At 35.0% G+C, this 14277-nt stretch overlaps 1 protein-coding gene and 1 long non-coding RNA gene across 4 annotated transcripts in view; both read left to right on the top strand.

The window, feature by feature from the left end:
• The first annotated feature begins 1864 nt into the window (after nucleotides 1–1864).
• On the top strand, nucleotides 1865–2710 carry LOC130046706 (uncharacterized). Its single transcript, XR_008795707.1, has 3 exons — nucleotides 1865–1904; nucleotides 2176–2249; nucleotides 2444–2710. It is a non-coding gene; the product is annotated as an uncharacterized LOC130046706 (long non-coding RNA).
• A 3016-nt stretch (nucleotides 2711–5726) lies between these two features.
• Nucleotides 5727–14277, top strand: part of LOC125672275 (VWFA and cache domain-containing protein 1-like) — a 60065-nt gene continuing 51514 nt past the window's right edge. For all 3 annotated transcript variants that reach the window (XM_048908486.2, XM_048908495.2, XM_048908503.2), the window contains exon 1: nucleotides 5727–6376. The gene's annotated coding sequence lies outside the window, so the exon portion shown is untranslated. The remainder of the gene's footprint in view (nucleotides 6377–14277) is intronic.

The raw sequence follows: 14277 nt of genomic DNA on the forward strand, positions 1-14277 counted from the left end.
AATTGTCATTTGTAGATGTGCATAATGTCGGAATGAGAGGATCCAAAGTTTTTCCTAAAAGATATAGTGGATCTAAAACGGGTGGAGGATGTTAAAATACCTTGTGAACACTTCTTCTATATGGCTTATCTGATAGACTTGAGAATTTGTACAATGCTTCTATGCCATTTGTAGATGTGCAAGTTGTAGGGACAGGATGATCCAATTGTTATCCTTAAAGTTAAAGTGGATCTGAGGGGTTTAGGGTATAAAATAGTTTGTGAACGCTTCTCCTCCTATATGGCTTATCAGAGTTCATGTCTGTCTTCATGCCCATGCTTTCTCCTCCATACCATTCAATACATTAAGGGGGATGTTTCCTATATTTGAAGAATTAATTGGTTGATTGACAACAAACTTAGTACACTGGTACAGCATATATAAGGAGTAGATGACCCCTATTGATTCTTAGGTCACATGGTCAGTCCACTCTTGACATAGGAAGATTTTGTCTGCTCAATATTTTGAATTGGTGATACTACTATCAATTGAATGAGGCACGGGTATAACCCTTTCAATTTTGCAACTTGGGGGGCATATGTGTTTTAGAAACATCTCTTGTGTTGTATTATATGAATTACAGATTTCAGTGTGCTCAGTTTAGAGAATAGCATAAAAGTATTTGATAATTAAATATCTTGCAGATTGACAGTTTACTCCATGCACTGACAGGAATGATAAACTGTGATATTCATAAATGGTGAGCATTTATATTTTTAGCTCACCTGAGCCAAAGGCTCAAGTGAGCTTTTCTGATCAAAATTTGCCCGTTGTCTGTCGTCGTCGGCGTCATAAACTTTTTACCGCTGGGCCAATTCCAAGCAAACTTCCCACAAAGCATCCTGGAGTGAAGGGCTTTCAAGTTTGTTCAACAGAAGGGCCATGTCCCTTTCAAAGGGGAGATAATCACAAAAATGCAAAAATAGGATGGGGTCATTTAAAAATCTTCTACTCAAGAGCCACTGGGCCAGAAAAGCTGAAATTTACATGACAGCTTCCTGACATAGTACAAATTCAAGTTTATTAAAATCATGGCCCTTGGGGGTTGGATGGGGCCACAATAGGGGATCAAAGTTTTACATACAAATATATAAGGAAAATGTTTAAAAATCTTTTTCTCAAGAACCACTGAGCCAGAAAAGCTGATATTGACATGAAAGCTTCCTGACATATTTCATATTTCAGTTTGTGAAAATTATGGCCCCCAGGGGTAGGATGGGGTCACATGGGGGATCAAAGTTTTTGCATACAAATATATAGGGAAAATCTTTAAATATGAGCCAAAGTGACTCAGGTGAGCGATGTGGCCCTTGGGCCTCTTGTTTATATGTGGCTGTGGTAGATAATTTTCAGTTCATCCTAGCTCCTAATTATTCAAATCTATTGGCCAGGGGTTGTGGGGAAACATGATTTACATCTACATCCTTACTTCTGAAAACAATGTCCACTTCAAAACCATGTATTAACAAGACAACAGTATTTTTTCCAGTGAGGAATAAGACCATGAAAGACACCACCAGTTTATAAAAAAAATCCGTCCAATAAATATATCAAACTTTACTGCTTTGGGGAAAGTATATTGATGTATTGGTAAGAAAGTAATTTTCTAAAGAATCAACAGCTCACATTTTGATTACTTTGATATGATAGGAATTTGTCAATATATATTTTGGGTATGGATCCAAAATACACATCTTTATGAAGTTGAATGAACATGTTTGCTCAATTTTTACACAAGTAGTACATCACATAGCATATTAAAACTTTCTAATCCGACTCTTTTATTTTATTTTTAAGGAAGTGGAACACGTTCTAAATATACTAGTACTCAGGGACAGAATGATGTGCAGCAAGGCTCGTCATGGGTAAAGATACTCCCATTTAATATTGATACTTTTCATATCCAAGCATTATATGACTAGGTTGTATAATGTTTGCTATAATTATCTAAATGATGTCCTTCCTTCCATCCATTGTTCTGTGTGTTGATTTCTCACCACTCTGCAAGAAAGGGCATTCATGTCTATTTCATAGACGATCCTACATGTAGTTGCAATTGAATAATAAATTATTCCCAAAGAGTTCATGATTTTATCATATGTTTTGAATATAATATTTTTTCAATATCTATTTCAGATTTTACCAAATACAGAACACTGCAAGGCTTGCAAAATGAAGACCTCAGTAAAAAAAATTCTAAATTATCCACTGTAAGGATACTTACCAGTAATTCATATCCAGAACTTAAACATATCATCTTTGAAACAATAAAAACTTATTTGATATAGTATTTTTGTGTATGTTATGCCTTTTCAACCTTTAAATTTTTTAAAGACAGTGTAGATTATTATGATTGCACAATATTTAAAGTTTAAATTTTCATAGAATTTCGTTTGCTCTCCAGGATGGCAGCTCACTACCTGTCCCTAGTGATGTTAAAAGAGACTGTTGTTCTCATTTGTTCCAAAACAGGAATGCCATATGAGGAGGCCAACAGATGATGCATCTCCACTGAGTGGACACTCACAAAACGAATAAATTATTATTATTTCTTTTTTGTTTGTAATTGTATATTGTCAACAAGGTCAAAGGCACTTGATCCGATGCCAAACTTTTGCATTTCTTTTGATTTGTGGTAAATTTTCTTCAGCAACATTAACATTGTTTAAATTGTTTTCTTTGGAGAGTATGTACACATGGATCATTTGTATATTAGAATTATAGCATTGTTTAATTCAATTCATTCTTATCATAGAGAAGTTATTATATACTACAGGCAACGACTTGTAAAGGTTATACTGTTTTAACTCACATGCCAGGCAGTATTATGAAACTCTGTAGTTGATAAGGACATATACCACATATCGATATGCATATTTACAACAAACTCATCTGAACGTTAATTTAAAAGTGGGGAGAAATAGCATTGGATGAAAAAAGACGCATATGAAGAAAATTATTCCATACGTACATACTTTTTAGCTCACCTGAGCTGAAAGCTCAAGTGAGCTTTTCTGATCGCCTGTTGTTCATTGTCTGTCTGTCTGTCCGTGATTAAACTTTTTATATTTTCGACTTCTTCTCCAGAAGCACTGGGCCAACAATAACCAAACTTAGCCAAAAGTATCCTTGGGTGAAGGGCTTTTGAGTTTGTTCAAATGAAGGGCCATGCCCTCTTCAAAGGGGTCAAAGGGGAAGATGATCACAAAAATAGGGTGGGTCATTTAAATTTTTTATCAAGAACCACTGGGCGAGAAAAGGTGAAATGTACATGAAAGCTTCCTGACATAGTACAGATTCAAGTTTATTGAAATCATGGCCTCCAGGGGTTGTATGGGGCCACAATAGAGGATCAAAGTTTTACATACAATTATTTAGGAAAAATCTTTGAATATGAGCCAAGGTGGCTCAGGTGAGCGATGTGGCCCATGGGCCTCTTGTTCAACATATAGAATAAATAATTATGTTGTATTTCCCATGGAACATTAAAACGTTTAATGCATTTACCAATTAATCACTGAAAGAAAGATAAAATTGTTGTTTCATATGTTTTATGAAAACTTAAAGATGTTTCATTTCTTTTCATGAAAGACCCCTTAATTACCCAGTAATATATAATCAATTCTTAACAGATTATGTAAATTTGATTTATGTTAAGGATGTTTGATCTGATTACCCATCATTATCAATCTGTCTAACATAGCCATTATGTGTTACTATAAATTGCTATAGCAATCTTGGAGCATGAGGTAGAATGCGAGCCAGCTCTTTCATAAGTACATGTGTCTGAAAAATATTTCAATGTCAAAGGTTACAACAATGTGATAATGTAATCATTGTATGTCTAAGGTCTTGATAATAAAACTGTTATCTGTTCAACTTTTTCTTCTTAAAATCAAGACTAAGTACCAGAGGAAATTGTGGGGAAAAATGTCTGTCAAATACGTCAAGCTCTTACATGTAGTAGTTGCAGATTCAACTATTTATAGAGATACTGAGTTATGATGCACACAAAAATGGGTCTGGCACAAAAATGTTGATTTAGCTCAAGATGACTGGTAAAGTCTATAACACAGAGAGACTGGGTATTTTTTCAATTGTGATTGATTGATTGAATATTGTTTAACGTTCCTCTCGAGAATATTTCACTCATATTGAGACGTCACCACTGCCGGTGAAGGGCTGTAAAATTTAGGCCTATGCTCGGCGCTTATGGCCATTGAGCAGGGAGGGATCTTTATTGTCCCATACCTGTTGTGACACGGGACCTCTGTTTTTGCGGTCTCATCCGAAGGACCGCCCCATTTAGTCGCCTCTTACGACAAACAAGGGGGTACTGAGGATCTATTCTAACCCGAATCCCCACGAGACTATTCAATTGTGCCTGATCATTAAACTAATAATACACATGTATGGAAAATGTATTATCAGTGAAATACGATACTGTTGTACAGAGACAAAGTTGCATTTTATAGGCTAAGACAGTGTAAGGCTCTACAGGGACTAGGTTATGCTCTACAGGGACTGAGTTATACTCTACAGGGACTAGGTTATGCCCTACAGGGACTAGGTTATGCTCCACAGGGACTAGGTTATGCTCTACAGGGACTAGGTTATACTCTACAGGGACTAGGTTATGCTCTACAGGGACTAGGTTATGCTCCACAGGGACTAGGTTATGCTCTACAGGGACTAGGTTATACTCTACAGGGACTAGGTTATGCTCTACAGGGACTAGGTTATGCTCTACAGGGACTGGGTTATGCTCTACAGGGACTGGGTTAGGGTTTACAAGGATAGGGTTAGATGCACGTGAACTGGATCATATCCTAATTAGTGTTAGAGTCAGGCCCGTGAACTCAACCACATTCTAACTAGTGTTAGAGCCAGGCCCGTAAACTCAATCACATCTTAATTAGTGTTAGAATCAGGCCCGTGAACTGGATCACATTTTAATTAGTTTTAGAATCAGGCCCGTGAACTGGATCATATCCTAATTAGTGTTAGAATCAGGCCCGTGAACTCAATCACATTTTAATTAGTGTTAGAATCAGGCCCGTGAACTCAATCACATCTTAATTAGTGTCAGAATCAGGCTCGTGAACTCAATCACATTTTAGTCAGTGTTAGAACCAGGCGCGTGAACTCAATCACATTTTAATTAGTGTTAGAATCAGGCCCGTGAACTGGATCACATTTTAATTAGTTTTAGAATCAGGCCCGTGAACTGGATCATATCCTAATTAGTGTTAGAACCAGGCGCGTGAACTCAATCACTTTTAATTAGTGTTAGAATCAGGCCCGTGTATTCAATCACATGCTAATTAGTGTTAGAATCAGGCCCGTGAACTCAATCACATGCTGATTAGTGTTAGCGGGGCCAATCTTGGTATATGGTGCTAGTCTTTTGCCAAAATTATAAATTTGATTTTCTCCAGAGTAAGGGTTCTGACCCCAGGGTAGGGCCAAACTTAGTATATAGTATGTATGTATAAGTTTACCAATACTGTATAAAATATAAATGCATACTTAGAGATAGCAGAAAAGGATGTACAAAAAATGGTGAATTTCATAACCCAGGGTTATAACTTTAAAATGAGTCCAAATTAGTCATATCTTTTGATATTTTAATGTTAATACACCTATTATTTAAAGCCTTCCATCAGTGTATGCACTTTTGAGGGCAGTGAAGTTTTAAGAACACTTCTTGTTGATACTGTTCCTGAACATTAGAATTTAGCTTAGATATTCAGAACAGGAATTTTTTTTCTAGATTTCTTTGCCCATGGAAGTAGTGATACTTTTTCACTAGTTTTCAGGTGACCAATAAGGCCTGTGGGCCTCTTGTTTCGTTTTTATTAATTAATTTCGTTTTTTGTTTGATAATTTTGTTTTTATTTAGTTTTGTTTTTCTATATATTAATTTCTGTTTTTATCTAATAATTTGGTTTTTTAAATTTAGCTTTGATTTGCACTAATGGGCTTCCGTTGATATCATATGAAACGCAGACTTTCAATTAAATTGAAAGGGACCACGTACATCAAGTGACAGAATCATGTAAAATAATACAAGATTTTTCTTCTTTGTTTAAATTTAAAACTCCAGTTTATAGATGTGTCAGATTCGATAGATTTTCGCTATCATGATCTTTCAAAGCTGAAAAGATGATGCCTGTTAAAATACAAAGCGATTTTAAATTTCCTTTGACGAAATAGTTTTTATTCATGGTCTGTAGTTTTTAGTCATGGTCAATAGCACAGATCCTGGGTATTTCCAAAACAGGAAGTAAATCAAAGATCTATTGAGAGACACTCGCACATAGCTACATTTTTGTGGGTGAGTTTTGCTTAATTAATTTTCTGTGGTAAACATTTCTATTTTACAATGTTTGCGATCGAAAATGTACTTCAATCTTTGGTTAAAATGTTTCTGAATTCCAAACGTGATTGCTATTAGAATATGCATGTCCCTTAATATGTTGTACATATATATTTATTTGCACAATGAATAGATAGATAAATAGATATATAAAACCTGTTTATGCATTTTTAACTTTTATGTCCGTCGGATGGACGTTAAACGGTGTCCCGTGTCAATAATCACAACCCCCTTGGCACCCTAAAGATTCCCAGATTTTCGGGGGGGGAGGGGGGAGAGTAGGCTCACTGGGCGCCGTCAGGAAAACTCAAACACTCACAACATATTTTCAATTAGTTAACTGTAGTAAAATGGCTGAAATATTACCAAAAACCGGCGTATAACCATAATATATATATATATATAGTCTTAGCTAAAATCACGAATACATGTATACCCAATGACGCAGACGCGTATTTAAATAGCTACCCTCTGTCATTGTAGTTTTAATAACACCTAGTCTATTTTAGATAAAACATGAACTATTTTCTGTGAGGAAATTTAAAACTCCCACTCGTGCCAAATAAACCCCTACAAGATTTAATCAGGGAGCATGTCTTTAATAAAAAAAAATATCAACCGACATCATAATTTGTTGAAATGAACCAGAATGCGGAAAATGAGCATCAACCGTGTCGCTGTTGTGTGGTTCTTATACATTGACCTATTTAAATTCATCTCGTGTAGATTTAATAAAAAAAAATACTAGTATTGATCGTCCGAAAGCTTACACTGCACGCATGCGTTACAGGTAAATATATCCGAGTTGTGCATAGTACACACACAAACCTTTTAGTTCGAGATGTTGAAACTATTTCATTTCGATCTGAAAATTCCTTTTGATTTAGAAATATGAGAGAAGTTTACACTGATATGTAAACGCCAGCTGATATACTGTACATATATTCATATACTTTGATATATCCTTAAGTTTGGTAACTAACAGTTCTTTAAAACAACATCTTTGTAAGGGACCGGTCAATATTTATTGGGGGGGGGGGGGGGGGGGGGGGGGGGGGACCGGTGCATTCCATATTTCCATTTTTAAAAAATCCTATGTCCTATCTTCTAAAAATACAAAAAATGTTGCTGTCCTACATCAGATGTGTAATTAAAAAGTCTGTGTCCTATTTAATATATATATATATATATATATATATATATATGTGTGTGTGTGTGTGTGTGTGTGTGTGTGTGTGTGTGTGTGTGTGTGTATGTATGTATGTATGTATGTATATATATATATAGGTAAACGAGAACGCAATATTAGTAACGTTTGATGTTGTTAATTTATATACTAATATTACTTGTCCACTAGGACTTCAAGCACTAGAATATTGGATAGATAAACACCCAGAACAAATAGATGAACGTTTTTCTAAAGACTTTATTTTAGAAGCAACAGCACTTGTACTACAAAACAATGTTTTCACATTCAACAACAAACACTATCTTCAAGATAAAGGTACCGCAATGGGAACCAAAATGGCTCCAACATATGCCACACTTACACTCGGCTATTTAGAGGAATTATTATACCAAAAAGTTAAAAAATCATTTGATGAACAATTCGGTCTATATATAAGACAAAACTGGAAAAGATACTTGGATGATTGCTTCATTATTTGGAACAAAGACATTACGGATTTGAATAAATTTAAGAACATTCTAAACGAATTGGATATCAATTTAAAATTCACAATGGATTACAGTACATCTTGTATACCATTCCTGGATGTTTCTGTTATCAAAAAGGAGGATAAAATAATTACAGATATTTTTTACAAACACACGGACACTCACCAGTATTTACACTTTTCGTCCTCGCATCCAAGACACACAAAACGTGCCATACCTTACAACCTCGCCAGAAGAATATGTACCATCGTTAGCGAAGAACCTACCAGAGAACAACGTTTAGGGGAATTAAATAGTTATTTACAAAAACAGAATTATCCAATCAAACTTATAAACGACGGAATCAAGAAAGCCAGAGAACTCAATAGAGAAAATCTTATCAATAAATCCAAAATCAATCCCACAACAAATTCACACATTTTACCGTTTGTTACAACATACAACCCAAGGAACTCTAATGTTACACCTATCGTTCGGCAACTCAACGACCTACTAAAAACAGATGAAAAAATGGGGAAAATTATGAAGAAATATACTTTTATCAACAGCAAGAGACAACCGAAAAATCTTAGGAGACTGTTATGTAAATCTAATTTTCAGGAAAAGTCCAAAAAAAAAAAAAAAAAAAAAAAAAAAAAAAAAATTTTTCACCGTTACCAAATGTGACGATCGGCGATGCGGAACGTGCCCATACTTAAGGGAAGGAAGTTCGTTCGAATTTAACAACAAGGAATTTACGGTAAATTCAGATATGACGTGCTCCACCAAAAATTTAATTTATGTTATAAGATGTGCTGGCTGTGGAAAACATTATATCGGTGAAACTGGAACTACTCTGCGAACTCGTATACGAGTTCATAAACAACACATTTCAGCACCCGAATACAGAAAAATTAAAGTTAATGAACATATAGATGTGTGTGGCCACGGACAATTCAGTGTATTTCCGTTTTATAAACTGTATACAGAAAATACTATTTCCCGACGAGAAAAAGAAAGACACTTTATTAAGACTTTAAAACCGGCTCTCAATAGCTTACTGTAAAATATGTTTACTGTTATTATCTATGACGTCATAATATGCTTAACGTAAAATCCTTTTCCCTTCATTCGTTTATGACGTCGTTATGTACGTGAAATGTTAGGACGCCTTTATGACGTCAAACCATTTCAAAACTATTTTTAAAATGTAACGCCTGAGGATTATAAAATGAAAGCGCTTGCGTTAAATTTTTAACTTTGTGTACTGTTTATTCTATTTCTTTTAATATATATATATATATATATATATATATATATATATAATTATCACTTAAAATTTGTCTCTCCAGTTATATCAGTTGAGGGATTCAAGCTCCTGAGAAACTTTTGTTTACTTTATCATGTTCTTTATCTTGCTCAGGTAAACCGTCGTCAAAATCGGTGTGCCAAGAACGGCCTAACACTCGTTATGAAACAATTCAGACAGCATTTGATACAATGATAGGTTGTAATGGCAAACTATCAAATTATCAAAGATGTGTTTAGACTTTAGTTTTAATTTTCTTACTTTTGATATTAATTTTTTCCCCAAAGCTCCAGTATTTTATTGCAAATTGTCTATAGTATATTCAACTTGGACATGAGGCATACAATTCAGTATTATTGTTTACAAGATAGTTGAATTAAAAGTTTGAAATACTTCATACTATTTTTTGTTCATTGATGCATTTGCAAAAAATATAGCTGTCCTATCAGTGCTGAAAATTAAAAAAAGTTGGAGTCCTATCAGTATGCAAGTCAAGATAAATGTGTGTCCTATTGCATTTTTCACCGGTCCCCCCTCCACCCCCAATAAATATTGACCGATCCCTAACCCGATCCTTATTGTACATGCTGGGCAGTAGAATCTAATTAACATTGCCTGCTTCGATGTGAAAATGAAAGGTTCATGCAACTGCTTTTTATACGCAGAAATCGCAATTTCAAAGACACCGACTTTTTCCTAGGCGCACGCTTTCAGTCGGCGGGGCACCGTGTTTTAGTCCTGTACTGTATGTTATGATCGGTGATATTCTGTCTGTGTGTAGGAATTTTTGGATAGTATGAAATATCGCTGTTGACATTAGATTGTATTTCTAGTGACATTTTGGTCGTTTTTCAATTTACATAATCCATTGACCGACGATAGAAAGGTCAATTTTACAGAAATTATGCATTTAAACGCGTAATATGTAAACAGTTTACGAACTATTTGCTGCTAGCGCTGAACCTTACATCTGTTTGTAAAGAAGTGCTAAGGTACACTCCTTTGAGCCGAGTAACTGCATATAGGAGTTGATCAACTCCCAAAAATATACACACATCAGAAATGGGTATACTTCAACTCTTAATTTCCCATTAAACACAACTATACTTTTGTTTGGTAATAAATGCTTAAACCTTAACTTAAACGAAATACAATTCTTAGATATACAGAAATATATCATTAAGTCAAAACGCTTTGGTTAAGCCAAACTGGTTCTCTCAAACCTATTTGCAAACTTCTCATTGTGCTTAGAGCTGTCTTCGTTCAATGTTTGCCTATATACTTTATTTGATAGTTTGCTTCTTGTTTATATCATTCATACTTAGAGCTCGCCTTTTGTTTACATGTATTTTATTCATATAATATATATATATATATACAGTAAAATATCTGTATCTCGAATATGGTTTATCTCGAATACCCCGCTTGAGTCGAAGTCGACCGCCGGTCCCGGCCGTTTTCCCTATATGAATAATTTAAAAAACTTCTGATATTTCGAACACGGTAATCTCGAACACCCCGCTTATGTCGAAGTATTTTCAAGGTCCCATACTCTAAATTCACCTGGTTTATCTCGAAGTCGATTGTCTGCTCTGCTTACCATACCTGGCATCATTAAGTCACACATTCACACCCGCAGCTACGTCAATTATAATTAATGACCGCTAATCCACGATCGCCTTTTCCGAGTAGAACCAGGTCGCGATGAATGGTTCAACAGCTTAGATGATTAGTGAAGCCTTCCAACAATACGGCTAAAGTTCACCACCAATTATGAACTAACACCCGATTATAGGGATGGTGTTGTGAATGACACACGCTCTATCATTAACATGTGGGTTAGATAAACGCACAAAATCGGCAAAGTACGCTTGAAGGTAATGCTCTTAATAACGATTATGCATTTTTAAAATAACACACGCTTCATCATTAAAACTAGTACAGAGAAAACACGAAAATTTATTTAATAAACATTTAAATTTTTTTTTTTAAATCTGTCTTTTCTTTTTTGTTTCCTTTCATTACAATGCAATAACTGCATCTCAGTCGAGCCTGGACATCTTAAAGTCACGATCATCTTAATTTTGAAACACAATGTCAATTCAATTGGATGTTTATATAATATTATATTAAAAAAAAAACCACCGAAATGTTTGTCTTTGAAATTCCACAATATTAATTTATCAACTTGTATTAAACTATAAGAAACGGCAACGGGGTTGTTGTTTAAAATGCAAATCCCATACTATGCATCAAATATCCTCCTTCAAAAATATATCCAAGATCGATTTTGGATATCTCGAACCCCTGGATATCTCGAAGTTTTTTCGAGGTCCTTCGGACTTCGAGATAGAGATATTTTACTGTATATATATATATATATATATCCAAAGTCCGATGGTGCGGAGTTCAGTAACGTTTGTGACGTCACGTCATTGTGACGTCATTCTTAACGTCTTTCAAAATAAAACCGAAGAAATGCAACACGGACGACAGCAACGGCAAGGTATACAAGGTTGAGGATAGTGAGAACGGCAAAGTACATTTGTTGTCGAACTATCTACTTCGCCCAAACATTCTTTGATTCATGATCATTTATTACTTGTGATGTACACGTAATAAAATCCTGGAGATATGCTATAATGCAAAACATTCTATACGATTTCGCGTTGGAAAATTTTGTGTTTAATAACACGACAACTAGATGGTAATGAAAAAAGTTGAACTTCTTATTTTTATGCATGGATTTTGCACTGATATTTTGGTGAAATAACACACGGTTGGTACAGTCTGTACCAAAACACTATGTCGTTTACAAACCAATGGATTTCGGCGTGTCACACCATCGCACTTTGGCGTGTCAGACCATCGCACTCCTAGTTTACTTTCGAAAGGTCGGTGATCTCTTCCCAGGTACATTGTATCTGGGTTCTCTCTTCCACCAGATAACTGGGCGCCACCAGATAACTGAAAAATTGTTGAGTGTGGCGGAAAACAGCAAAACAATCAATCAATCTATCTATCTATCTATATATATATATATATAATCTTTGTTTACATACTAACTGAAGTACAGTATTAATCGGTATTGTATTGTATCATAGATACTAAATTAGTGCATACTACATCAAAATAGGGACCCACACACACACACGCGCGAAAACAACCATCATAAACGATTTTTAAATCATATTAAAGCAAACAAAGACATACGCATTGAACTATTTCAATACATCGTTTGCCTTTTTTTACCGTTATCGTTTAAAGCTGACATGAAGTAATAAATATAGCATAATTCTATATGTCCGCCATATTTCTCTGCTAATCCGCCATATTAGTTGGAATTTCTATTGTTATATGTATCGGGGTTCGCATGGTATATAAGGGGACGAGCTTTGCTACGCTTCACTTCACATCAGTGTCTTCGATTTACCTGTGCGGGTAGCTTCGACAGGTAACACGTACATCTCCGATACTAATTTAGAGGACATCAAGAAATGAAATCACGTTTTGGAACACCACGTAGTGCTCAAAATTATAATAAACATATCATACAGTAGTAAATCATTCTAAATATATATATTTGGATAAATATAAAAAGAATGCCTTTACTTTACGTGAACGTGCGTACATTTGCAGTAAATATGTCAAAACTATACAAAAATGCGGAGAAATATTTCATCTTTTATCTATTGATAAAATGGAATAAGAAAAGAGTATACAATCTATACCATTCACAATTACTTCAAGTAAAAGACTACTGTACTTATAAAAATGGCATGTATGCTCGCCATGAAAACGCATCGAATGCGGACGACTATTTACCTGGGCCTACTCGTAATATCTGTAAAGGACCGCAGATGTACGTGTACACTTGTCGAAAATACTCTAAGTAGTAGTAAAACCCCCTTTATTTGCATAATCCATGAAACAAAATGATAAACTCCATTTGCATTCCAACAGTGAACAACATTGTCCATTGTACAGACTGCGACACACTTAGCCCGTGCCGATCAGCTATCTTCAATCAGGGGAAGTATCAGAGTATAATATTTACCCTGTATTGTGCATGAATCCTTATACCATATGATTTACTGGTCAGAGTATTGCAGATTTATAAATCAGGAAATCATTTAGGTACATAAATTTGCATATACAACACTGTACGAGTGTATGGGATGAGAGAGAGAGAGAGAGAGAGAGAGAGAGAGAGAGAGATAACGACGAGAGAGAGAGAGAGAGAGAACCGATGATCTTGTAATAATCGTGCTCTTATTAAGACAAATGATATCGTTAATTCAATAAAAAGAGAACAGCACTAGTAACTCAATATTGCTCTCATTAATTGATAATACAGATTTATTTGATTCATTTAATTAAAGCACGCATTAATTAAAAATTAAACATATTTTTAAATAATGTTATTTTCAATTACTTCATTTTATGCTAATTTGGCGCTCAATAGATCTTATATATCTATGCCATTTTGCGTTATTACATTCTGCGTCGAACTCGACGCAAATTGTACTAATGCAAAATGTAATAATCGAGTTTACCATATTATACGTCGTTATCAAACATCAAGGGGAGAGGACAAGAGTGTCTGTCACCCACCTTTAATAACAATATCCATTTTTTGTTCGTTTGTAATGCAAATAAAAGATACATTGAGTGACAACCCCTCCCCCACTTACCCCAGCTTGAAAGTTCTGATATAATAGTAGAAGACACACACCACCACCAATTAAGAAAATGAAGATATGAGGCACTCATAGTAGAGGACTCTAACCACCCCATCCGACCCCCCAACGATTGAAGAAAATGAAGTGTAGGGGGAAATTATTGAGGTAGTCAAAGTAAAAGACTCTTTAACCCTTCACCCCACATTAGGACT

The sequence above is a fragment of the Ostrea edulis genome, chromosome 1 (assembly GCF_947568905.1).
Source record: "Ostrea edulis chromosome 1, xbOstEdul1.1, whole genome shotgun sequence".
In the NCBI taxonomy this organism is placed as follows: Eukaryota; Metazoa; Mollusca; class Bivalvia; order Ostreida; family Ostreidae; genus Ostrea; species Ostrea edulis.